This window comes from Sapajus apella, unplaced genomic scaffold, assembly GCF_009761245.1.
Source record: "Sapajus apella isolate SASKATOON/1434 unplaced genomic scaffold, GSC_monkey_1.0 scaffold82, whole genome shotgun sequence".
NCBI lineage: Eukaryota > Metazoa > Chordata > Mammalia > Primates > Cebidae > Sapajus > Sapajus apella.
Window position 1 is genome coordinate 2113284 of NW_022437022.1, and position 10985 is coordinate 2124268.

Below are 10985 nucleotides of genomic sequence, written 5' to 3' on the forward strand. Positions count from 1 at the left end.
TCCTTTACAGACAGGCAATTGCTGAGAGATTTTGCCACCAACAGGCCTTCCTTAAAAGAGCTCCTGAAGGAAACACTAAACATGGAAGGAACAACCAGTGCCACCAACTGCAAAAATGTACCAAATGGTAAAGACCGTCAACACAATAAAGAAACTGCATCAACTAATGGGCAAAACAACCAACTAGTATCAAAATGGCATGATCAAATTCACACATAGCAATAATAACCTTAAATGTAAATGGGCTAAATGCCCCAATCAAAAGGCATAGACTGGCAAATTGGATAAAAAGTCAAGATCCATCGGTGTGCTGTATTCAGGAGATCCATGTCATGTGCAAAGACACACATAGACTCAAAATAAAGGGATGAAGGAAGATTTATCATGCAAATGGAGAGAAAAACAAAAGCAGGAGTTGCAATCCTAGTCTCTGATAAAATGGACTTTAAACCAACAAAGAGCTAAAGAGACAAAGAAGGGCACTACATAATGGTAAAAGGATCAGTGCAACAAGAAGAGCTAACGATGCTAAATATATATGTGCCCAATACAGGAGCACCCAGATACATAAAGCAAGTTCTTAATTACCTACAAAGAGAATTAGACTCCCACACAATAATAGTGGGAGATTTAACACTCCTCTGTCAATATTAGACAGATCAATGAGACAGAAAATTAACAAGGATATCCAGGACTTGAACTCAGATGTGGGCCAAGACCTAATAGATATCTATAGAACTCTCTACCCCAAATCCACAGAATATACATTCTTCTCAGCACCACATCGCACTTACTCTAAAATTGACCACATAATCGAAAGTAAATCACTCCTCAGCAAATGCAAAAGAACAAAAAATCATAAGGATCAGTCTCTCAGACAACAATGCAATCAAATTAGAACTCAGGATGAAGAAACTCACTCAAAACTGCACAACTACATGGAAACTGAACAACTTGTTTCTGAATGACTACTAGATAAACAATGAAATGAAGGCAGAAATAAGATGTTCTTCAAAATCAATGAGAATGAAGACACAATTGTACCAGAATCTCTGGGACACATTTAAAGAAGTGTCTAGAGGGAAATTTATAGCACTCAATGCCCACATGCGAAGTGAGGAAAGATCTAAAATTGACACTCTATTGTCACAATTAATAGAACTAGAAAAGCAAGATCAAACAAATTCAGAAGGTAACAGAAGATAAGAAATAACTAAGATCAGAGCAGAACTAAAGAGGATAGAGACACAAGAAAACCCTTCAAAAAATCAATAAATCCAGGAGCCGGTTTTTTGAACGGATCAACAAAATAGATAGACCACTATCCAGACTAAGAAAAAAGGAAAGAGAGAAGAATCAAATAGATACAATAAAAATGATAAAGGGGATATCATCACTGATTCCACAGAAATTCAAACTACCATCAGACTTATTATAAACAAGTCTATGCACATAAACAAGTAAATTTAGAAGACATGGATAAATTCCTGGAAATTTACACCCTCCCAAGATTAAACCAGGAAGAAGTTGTATCCCTGAATAGGCCAATAACAAGGTCTGAAGTTGAGGCAGCAATTAATAGCCTACCAACCAAAAAAAGTCCAGATTCAGAAAGGTTCACAGATGAATTCTACCAGGTGTACAAAGAGGAACTGATACCATTCCTTCTGAAACTACTCCAAACAATACAAAAAGAGGGAATACTCTGTAACTAGTTTTATGAGACCAACATCATCCTGATACTAAAACCTGACAGAGACACAACTAAAAAAGATAAGTTTAGGGCAATATCCATGATGAACATCAATGCAAAAATCTTCAATAAAATACTGGCAAATTGAATGCAACAGCACATCAAAAAGCTTATGCATCATGATCAAGTAAGCTTCATCCCTGGGATGCAAGGCTGGTTCAACATATACAAATCTATAAACCTAATCCCTCACGTAAACAGAACCAAAGACAAAAACCACATGGTTATTTCAATAGAAGCAGAGCAGGCCTTCAACAAAATTCAACAGCCCTTTATACAAAAACTCCTAATAAACTAGGTATCAATTGAGTGTATCTCAAAATAATAAAAGCTATTTATGACAAACCCACAGCCAATATCATAATCATACTGAATGGGCAAAAACTGGAAGCATTCCCTTTGAAAACTGACACTAAACAAGGTTGCCTAACCTCACCATTCCTATTCAACATAGTATTGGAAGTTCTAGGCAGAGCAATCAGGCAAGAAAAAGAGATAAAGAGTATTCAGTTAAAAAAAGAGGAAGTCAAATTGTCTCTATTTGCAGACCGCATGATTGTATGTTTAGAAGTTCCCATCGTCTCAGCCCCAAATCTCCTTAAGATGATAAGCAACTTCAGCAAAGTCTCAAAATACAAAATCAATGTTCTAAAACCGCAAGTATTCCTGTACACCAATAACAGGCAAAGACCCAAATCATGAGAGAACTCCCATTCACAATTGCTACAAAGAGAATAAAATACCTAGGAATACAACTAACAAAGGAAATAAAGGACCTCTTCAAGGAGAACTACAGACCACTGCTCAACAAAGTAAGAGAGGACACAAATAGATGGAAAAACATTTGATGCTCATGGTTAGGAAGAATCAATATCGTGAAAATGGCCACACTATCCAAAGTGGCTTATACATTCAATGCTATCCCCATCAAGCTACCACTGACCTTCTTCACAGAGCTGGAAAAAAACCCCTTAAACTTCATATGGAACCAAAAAAGAGCCTGCAAAGCCAGGCAATCCTAAGCAAAAAAAAAACAAAAAAAACAAAAAAAAAACAAAAAAAAAACAAAGCTGGAGGCACCATGCTACCTGACTTTAAACTATACTTCAAGGCTATAGTAATCAAAACAGCATGGTATGGTACTGGTACCAAAACAGACATATAGACCAATGGAATGGAAGTAACACCTCACACCTACAGCGATCTGATCTTTGACAAACCTGACAAAAACAAGCAATGGGGAAAGAATTCTCTATTTAATAAATGGTGTTGGGAAAACTGGCTACACATGTGCAGAAATCTGAAACTGGATCCCTTCCTTACATCTTATACAAAAATTAACTCCAGATGTAAACATAAGACCTAACACCATAAAAACCCTAGAAGAAAACCTAGGCAATACCATTCAGGACATAGGCATAGGGAAGGACTTCATGACTAAAACACCAAAAGCAATGGCAACAAAAGCCAAAATAGACAAATGGGATCTAGTTAAACTTAAGAGCTCCTGCACAGCAAAAGAAACAATCATTAGAGTGAAATGGCAACCAAAAAAATGGGAAAATTTTTTGCAATCTACCCCTCTGAGAAAGGACTAATATCTAGAATCTACAGAGAACTTAATCAAATACACAGGAGAAAAACAACCCCATCAAAAAGTGGGCAAAGTATGTGAACAGACACTTTTCAAAAGAAGACATTTATGTGGCCAAAAACATAGGAAAGAATGCTCATCAACACTGGTCATTAGAGAAATGCAAATCAAAACACACTGAGATACTACCTCATGCAAGTTAAAATGGCAATCATTAAAAAATCTGGAGACAACAGATGCTGAACAGGATGTGGAGAAATAGGAATGCTTTTACACTGTTGGTGGGAGTGTAAATTAGTTCAACCATTGTGGAAGACAATGTGATGATTTCTTAAGGATCTAGAAATAGAAATACCATTTGACCCAGCAATTCCATTACTTGGTATATACCCAAAGAATTATAAATCATTCTATTATAAAGACACATGCACATGTATGTTCACTGTGGCACTGTTTACAATAGCAAAGACTTGGATCCAATGCAAATGCCCATCTATGATAGGTGGGATAAAGAAAATGTGGCACATATACACCATGGAATACTATGCAGCCATAAAAAAGGATGAGTTCATGTCCTTTGCAGGGACATGGATGAAACTGGAAACCATCATTCTCAGCAAACTGACACAAGAACAGAAGAGCAAACACTGCAAATTCTCACTCATAAGTGTGTGTTTAACAATAAGAACACATGGACACAGGGAGGGGAACATCACACACCGGGGTCTGTTGGAGGTGGGGCACTATGAGAGGGATAGCAGGGGGTGGCGGGCTTGGAGAGGTATAACATTAGGAGAAATACCTAATGTAGATGACAGGGGGATGGAGGCAGCAAACCACCATGGCATGTGTATACCTATGTAACAGTCCTGCAAGATCTTCACATGTATCCCAGAACTTAAAGTAAAATTTTTAAAAAAAGTCTTATTGATATTTTACCTTGAATATAATGGAAATGTTTTAATTTTAAAAAATTCTTAGGAAACCTGTTTGTTTTCTAAATAAAAATTCAGAGAATTCAGGAAAATCTTTGAACACTATAAATTGAACTAAGAAAAATTTGGTTGTAGGTTGATTTCTTTCTTTTTTACTTCCTTGTACAAATATTAAGTGTGCTGTGTGCTGCACAACACCAGGACATATTATTCAGATGTGCTACTAGGTGTGTGGTGCAACTTGGATTTGTGCATTGTAGCAGTCTTGTGTGAGAGTTAAAATGTGTGCATGCATTTAAAAGATATTCCATTAATCCTGTTTTTCCATTAACCATAGTCAGTGTTATCAGGGAAAAGGGAAGGGAAAGTGTTGGAGAATCACTGTGGATTGTGTTCTATTTATTTCCATTGGAATTCTACAAAAAGACAGAATGCCATGCTAAGTAAGTTTGGAGTTTGTCTTCAACCTTTTATTTATTTCTCTCATCTTTTCAGGCAGTCCTCAGGAAGATGAACAGTGTTGATTTAATTATCTTTAAAGCTGCTCTAGGCTGTCATTACATGCATTCTGATTTCTGTGAGTGAATGATTGAGTATTTTTATTACTGAAACCGTTAGATTTAGAGAGTTTGTTGATTTGAGTCTTGAAACAAAAATGGTCAACACATTGGTTTGGTATTTTAACTTATTGAAATTCAAAAATTCCAAGAGATAGTAAATATGGAGGTTCTGCTATTGAATTAAAGCTCATAATAGCTACATAATTTCTGAAAGCTCAAGGTTTCTCTTCATGGACCTTGTAAGATAATGTGAGATCAATCTGTGCATGGGATTACTAAACACACATAGAGAGGCTTACTGACATCAAGACTGTGAAATTAATATCTCTAGCTTGACATAATTTGGGTCTTGAGAAATTGTGCCTTGTGATAATTGACTTCTTTACTTGAATCATCTTGGTAATATTGTAGTCAGCATAATAAAATTGGTGTGTTCTCCAGTTAGGTCTAAAATTGATCAACGAACTATCACTAGTAGAAAGAATTGATGATTTTCAAAAGAATCAATCATCACTTATTGAATGCATATAACAAGCAGGAAACTCTTGTCAGAAGCATCTAGCTTTGCTGAAAATCAGGTTATCTTTATAAATGATTCTGAAAGATTTAAAGTGGAATTAAATTTGAATTGCAAATTTCCATCCAAAATGGAAATGACATTCAGCTTGGCAGTGCTGGACACCTGGCCCTTGTGTTTAGGAAATGTACCAAGTCAAACCAACTGGAGATGGGGCAGAACAGAATGCTGTGCTGGAAGAGGCCCAAGTAAAATGAGTGTTATCAGTCTTTAATTGATGGAGCTCTGGTGGTCTAAATTCCTCTAATCCCTGGAAGAGTTTTAAACATTTTAACACTGCCCATATGCCAGGAGACTGCAGCATCCAGCTGGCAGGATCAGGCATTTAGGTTGGTTAGTGTAGGGGCCTGCAGGCCTGCAATGACTTCAAGGACCACCCGAGGAGCCAGTTAGGGATGAAAACACAGGAAACAGACGTCTTCGTGCATATAGATATCCTGATGGATACTTGGACAACGTAAGGAGGGACTCTATGCTGGTGTTACTCATTCTCGATAACGTGGAAAATGCCTAGATATATAAGAAGAGGCTTGGGTTTTTTAATCATAAATTTGCATCTCTCCAGGGAAACCATGGTCACTTCATTTGAAGTAGGTGTTCCTTGAGAAGATGTTGCAAAAGTGGATTTGCCTCACAAATAGTGATTTAGCTTAGGAAAGTCAGAGTCACCTCCAGATGACACTTAGGCCTTGGACCTTTTTTTGACTCTGGCTTCATTCATGTTTGGTGCCACGACTGGTTTCTGATCCCAAATGTTGTCTTTGGGTATCTGCTAGGTAGGAGCTGCATATGGTGACAACATATCCGTGGGAAGAATGTTACTTCTTTGATGTCTCTGAATAAGGAAATCCAAGAGAAAATGTCAATGGAATTTTCAGAGAAGAGAAAGAAAAAACCTGAATGGAGGTTGGGTAGCTCCCCTGACTATAGTAACAAATCTCCCATTTTCTTGTTTTTTATGCTGATTTCCCAAGACCTATATTACTTGCTTTGCCCAATTTCCTCTCCGACTCACTCTTTAAGGCTGAGATCATTGTTTTTGAGATAATCTGGAACATGTGGCACTTTTTAATATGACATGACATTCCTTGTAGTGAAGAACCAAGAAAAGGAAACTTTTTTGTGACCTCAGGGCTACTTGTTTTCTTATGCAAACGTTAGGAAAGCAAACAGTTAGTGTTGGGGTAGGGGAGCAGAAATCTCACTCAGAGGTGGCAATGTGCTGTACCAAATGTGAGACAATCAGTGCCATCTCAAAAGCAGCCCACTGGTTTAATTTCATTACCAATTGTCAGTTGCTTCTGCCTTTGTTGGCTCCCAGAATGCTATGATATATCCATTCTCAACCTAAATGTTTTTAGAAAAAATTTCTTTTATTTAAATACAACGGATGTACTATAGGTGGATCACAGAGGATTTTTAGGGCAGCTAAGATCTTCTGTATGATACTACAATGGTGGACACATGTCATTATGCATTTGTGCAAACCCATAGCATGTACAACGCCAAGAATCAGCCCTGGTCTACACAATCACCTTTGGACGTGTCAAGGTAGGTTCACTGACTGCAACACATGCACCACTGTGGCAGAGGATGTGGATAGTGGGGGAGGTTGTGCATGTGTTGGGGAAGGAAGTAGATGGGAATTACTTGTCCCTTCCTCTTAATTTTTTTGTGAACCTTAACCCTGATCTACAAAGAATAAGATCTTAAAGACACAGAGACATAAACCAGATATACTCAAAACTATATACAGTAGCATGAAATCCACTACTTTTAGATTTCTGATCAACTGGTTTCAGGTTAAGCAGAAGGTTATTTATCAAGATCTTTTTAAATACTATAAAATAAATGTGTTTCATAGAATACATGATGTATGATTATTAAAGCTATATGACAGCTAGCACTGCCTTGGGGGCCTACTCATGTTGCTTTTTAGGGTAGGAATGCCCCACCCAATGCACTAGGGAATATGCGGCATGTTTGAAAAATATCCTTGCATGTAATTTGTGTAAGGATAAGCAAACTTATTTAATTAGCAAGAATACAGAAATATAAAGGGACATATGTAGACATGTTTGTGAAAATATCTAGCATGAATTCTATCTTTTGATGTAAAAAAGAAACTTGCCAGGTAATTTTCCTTTCAAGCATTCAAATATCTTTGTTAATTCTAACTTCACTATGCTTTTGAGTCCCATTTTTAAAATTCTTTTACATTTCACTGCTGGTTAAAAAGTTCAATCATACCTAAAGATCTATGCTGGAATACATTTGGTGCAATTCCCATAGTGACTAGAAGAACTTATGTGCAACTTTGGTGGAATTCAGTAATCATCTCTACTAATGGTTCTTACAAATCTACATAACACTTTGGGTGTATAATATGAAGAAACTTATCACCTAAAAACATCCATAAATCCAACTCACTTGAGCAAGAATAGGCTAAAATTTATTGGAATCATATAATGAACAAATCATGATTTTTATTAGTCAGTGTTCAGGTAGATTAACAAAAGCCACGTTAGATATATTGAGCAGAAGGAGATTTAATGTAAGACATCAATTATAGAAGGCTTAGAAAATAAGGAGGGACAACGGAGGAAGAAAACTAATTTATACTATGAATGAAATTATTACTCATGACCTGAAGTGCTGGTTCTCCCATAGCTGCTGTAGAAATCAAGGCCTCTGCAGAAACCTATGTGCCAGCACCCCTATCAGCATTACATTTCCCCCTAGGGAACAGAAAATTCTAAATCCTCCAGATTCTGTATTCTAGGTGTTTTAGAGACAACATTTGGTGGTAGCCAGAATTCTAAGATGGTTGGACCAGCCTATGCCCCTCCAGTTGAGAGCACAAATGGGGCCTGTGAATATGGTAGATGCCACATCTATAATTAGATCATGTTGTATGCCAAAGGTGAAGGGACTTTTACTTACGTTATTAAGATCTCTAATGAAAGATTTTGAGTAAATCAAAAGCCCATTGTTGGGCCTGACCTTAGCAGGGGAGCCCTTATTAGAGGGTCTATAAAGCAGAGATGCTCTCTCCTGCTGCCCTGGAAGACAAGTGACCCTCAGTTCTACAGATGCAAAGAAGTGAATACTACCAACAAACTCTGTGAGCTTGGGACAGTAAGAACCTCAAGCTTCAGATGAGCCCTCAGCCCCAGCCCACACCTTGCTTATAGTCCTTTGAGACCCCCAAGCAGAAAATTCAGTTAAGTCATGCCCAGAATCATCACCCACAGAAACCTGGATAATAAATAGGTGCTGTTTTTTCTTGCCAAGTTTGTAATAATTCACTATGCTGCAATGGAAATTAATGCAGCATCAAATATGAGTTGTTTGTTGAGAGAATTATATCACTTTTTAGGTACAACATTTCAAACTTCCATGACGTTGTCTCCAGCTGGTTCATTAACTGAGCCTTCCATAGGCTGTTTCAAATTTCTATGAGGCAGGCAGCTTCTGGATGTGGCAAAATCAGTGAATTCCATGGGTGTGGGCCCACTGTAGCACTATTTTGCTGTAAAAAGAAAGAGTTCTTAGTAGAAGTAGTGTATTGTGGAAAACCATGCCTGTGACTACAGCATTCTGCAGGCCTGGGATGGTGGTGCTGGCAGAACTGTGGGCAGGAAAGGTGCATTCACACCTAGATTAAATGTGTACAGATAGTCCCCAGCTTATGATGGCTCAACTTAAAGACTTTTGACTTTATGATGGTGCAAAAGTGATATGCATTCCATAGAAACTGCGCTTTGAATACCCACACAACTCTTCTGTTTTTCTTTTTCAATAGAATATTAAATAAGTACATCAGATGTCAACATTTTATTACAAAACAAGTTTTGTGTTAGATAAGTATGCCCAGCTGTGGCTAACATAAGTGTTCTGAGCATGTTTAAGGCAAGCAAAGCTAAGCTATGATGTTCAGTAGGTTAGGCATATTAAAGCAGTTTCCCTTAGGATTTTTTCAATATAGGGTAGGTTTATTGGGACAGAACCCCATTCTAAACCAAAAAGCATCTGTACTATGGTAAGGGAAATATGGAATGGTAGGATCCAAACATAATCAACTTGCCGCAGGTGGCTGGCTGCTCCTCCCAGGAATGATGCCATATTGGGGGTCTCAAGGGCCTTTGCTATTTCAGGTTTAGCAACAGATAGCATCTCTAACCAGATACAACTTGGGGAGAAGTCCCCAAGGACTTCTCCATAGAAGGCCCTGAATAGCTTCTTTTCCCGCTACCATGGCCATTTTTTAAAACATAAACCTCAGAAAATAACCAGGTGGATAAGGAAATGACTGAGATTCACAGATCATCACCTCCTCCACCTGATTTCTAAGAGCCTTCTCTTCAGGGGAATTCTTATAGTGAATGCCCACAAAAAGATGTTCACATGCTACCCCATTCTGAGGGGTTCACCTAGAGGTGTTTTCCCAGAATTTCTGGTCACTCATTTTCCACCTTTCCCATTTCTGTCTATTTGGCCACAGTTATATTCATTATGAATGTTTGTGTGCTCCCGTAATCTCTATGTTAAAATCCTCACCCCAAGGTGATGGTATTATGAGGCGTGGTCTTTGGGAGGTGATTAGCTCATGAGGGCAGAATCCTCACTAGTGGGATTAGTGCCCTTTCAAAAGAGGTTCCAGAGAGCACTATGGCCCTCTTTCTGCCATGTGAGAACACAGCAAGAGTTGACCAACTATGAGACACCAGATCTTCTGGCATCTTGATCCTGGTCTTCTCAGACTCCAGAACTGTGAGAAATAAATGTTTGTTGTTTATATACCTCTGAGTCCATACTATTTTTGTTATAGCAGCCCACACTGACCAAGACATTAATTCTGGCCATCATTTAATCCAGGTAAAGTTGATGATCTGATATGCTATTGTAAGATCTTTCTATCTGGTAGATTTCCCTTAACTACTGTCTTTCAGTGACAGGCATAGCAGAGCCATAATGCTGCAGCAGCAGAATGAGTCTTCTCTTCCTTTACCAACTGGCGTATGAAGCTTCCTTCATCAACTGGCATGTGGAGCTTCTCTCAGGTATGAGAGAAGGTGGAAAATGAGCAAGGAGAGAGGCCATGGAAGAATTAATTGCCTGCATGTGCACGTGAATAATATTTTCAGGATCTGATACAATATCTTGGGTGTACATTTGTCTTACTAAGGCACCTGGTGTATTGATATTGCTGCTTCCTGATCACCAGATTCAATCAGCATAAATTTCTAATGCAGTGAACTGTGGCAATACTCCATGATGTTATCAGGACAATCATGTTTCCTGAAGATTAGATTATGACAAAACACAGAAGATGACACAGCTCTGAGATAAGATAGTGAAAGCGTACCACTGCCATTGCCAGCTGAAAGCAAATTAAGGTTTCTAGAAATAACCAGTTGGTTTAGAGAAAAAACTTTACTAAACAGTAGCATATAGAGACTCTCAGTTGTATTGATTTGAGCAAGGAAAAATATCCCATCTAGGGAAATAGCTGCAGTTGGAGTCATCACCAATAAAGTTTACAATAATCCACAATGATGATCTC